General features: G+C 35.7%; 1 protein-coding gene across 1 annotated transcript in view; it reads left to right on the top strand.

Annotated features, from left to right (window-relative positions):
* The first annotated feature begins 599 nt into the window (after positions 1-599).
* Positions 600-2,193, top strand: part of LOC106876601 (uncharacterized) — a 32,912-nt gene continuing 31,318 nt past the window's right edge. Inside the window, exon 1 of the mRNA XM_052972056.1 lies at positions 600-989. The gene's annotated coding sequence lies outside the window, so the exon portion shown is untranslated. The remainder of the gene's footprint in view (positions 990-2,193) is intronic.

Here is a 2,193-nt window from a genome sequence, read left to right as displayed (position 1 = left end):
GATATTATACATACACACACACACACACACACACACACACACACACACATATATATATAGGTGTGCCAGTCTCCCTTGCTCTACGTCATTCTCTATCCTTGTCTTTCTCTCTCTCTCCCTTTCTCTTTCCCTCTCTCATTCTCTCTCTCTTTCTTTCTTTCTTTCTTTCTCGCTTTCAGTCAACTTTTGTCTTCAAAGTGGTTATTCTTTTATCTTTCCATCATTATCTCGTTAAATAAAGTCCATCACTCATAAACAGTCCCGCGTCACAATTGATCGCTACTCTCCGTCGTTTCCTTTTTGCATCGTTCTTTCTCTTTTCTTTTTACCTATCTATCTGACCTCTTCTTCTCCCACCCCCATTCTTCTCCCCATCTCTCTATCTGTCCCTCTCACTCTCCCTCTTACATTTTCTCGTATTGTTTTCCACACATGCTCACAAAACCTACACATATCTACATATAACATAAACATACATACATACATATGTACATACATACGTACATACATACATACATACATACATACATACATACATACATACACATATCCATATATATGAGTTGCGTGCGATTTTCTCTTTGAGTAGCTCAGAACAGCAGAGCCTCGTGATCCGAAGCAAATTTTCCCCCGCAATCACCCTGACATCATTGCCAATAACTTTATCGTCATAATCAAGACTAGATCAATTTCGTTGAAAAAAGAACATTATAGATCTAGGCGTATATGTAATAAAATATATTACACATTTACTCAGCCCTATGACATCTTGGAATCTTATTTAAAACAGTAACTTCCGATCGAATCAGGGATTTTATAGGATTTTTTTTTTTTTCCTATTTTGTGTTACTTTTTTAGAAACAGACGACAAAAACACTGCAGTTTTATCAATTTGTATTTTGCAAATCTTGTTTAAAAGCTGCTATTCTATCGTCTGCTTCTTTGAAATTTTGAGTGAGCCTGTTAACAAAATTATTCCAGTATTTGAGGTGAGGATATCAAATATATATATATATATATTTATATAAATATTCACACATACACACACACATGCACACAAACACACACACACGTATACACACGAACAAACATTTTTACGTAGTATCAGCATGCAGGCTATGCCCATGCTGTAGTACATATTGAATTTAATTCGTTTCTATTATCAATGCTGTTGTTGTTTGTTGTTGTTGTTGTTGTTGTTGTTGATATTGGTGGCGTTGGTGATGGGGGTTGTAGACCTCATCGTCGTAGTCGTTGTCGACGTCTCGTCGTCGTCGTTGGGATGTTATCGTTATCATAAATATCATCCTCTATATTACCATTATTGTAATAACCGTTGTTGTTGTTGCTGTTGTTGTCGTCGTCGTCGCCGTTGTTGTTTATTCTAGATCTTAATTCCTAAATGTTTTTGCCAACTGTGACCAAACAACATTTTCAATCTACTCTATCATCTGCTACAACAGCCGACATATCCTTTCTGTTTTAAAATCAAAAGCCAGCGCCAACTTAGGCCATGAATACACTGGATATACCGACGGCTTCGTGCGTCTTGGGGCCCAATTTTTATTCACGTATGTTTTAGTTTCTTCTCAATAACTAAATACTATAGGGCCCAGTGCACTAATTTGCCCAGGAACCTATAACACTCGTAAAACGACTCTGCATACAATATGATTTCAGGGTGATTTGTCCCTTATTTCTAATCCGACCGGGTGACATGGGTGGACTCGTTCAAGACCTGGCAGATATATGTACTCAATTGACCACTGCTACTTTGGACCAGAACGAACTGATTGCACTTTTTGTAAAAACTGTACACAACTGTTTAATCAATGCATTTATTTCATTTTCAGCGACATGCTATTTTGAAAGATTCAGGTTTTTTTAATATGTAAGAAAAATTCTGCTGAAAATATCATATCAAATTTCCAACTAAGAAAACTTAGAATTTACGTATACACACACACACACACACACAAACATATATATATATATACAAACATAAACAGACAATTCATACATGTATATGTGTGTGCGTGCATGTATGTATGTAAATATATATACATATATATGTGTGTGTGTGTGTGCTCGTGGGTGTGCATAGATATATATGCACTCACACACACATACATATGTACATATATACACACACACACACACACACACATATATATATATATATATATATATATA

This window comes from Octopus bimaculoides, chromosome 12 (genome assembly GCF_001194135.2).
Source record: "Octopus bimaculoides isolate UCB-OBI-ISO-001 chromosome 12, ASM119413v2, whole genome shotgun sequence".
NCBI classification, from domain to species: domain Eukaryota; kingdom Metazoa; phylum Mollusca; class Cephalopoda; order Octopoda; family Octopodidae; genus Octopus; species Octopus bimaculoides.
This window is presented reverse-complemented; position numbering and strand designations above follow the sequence as displayed.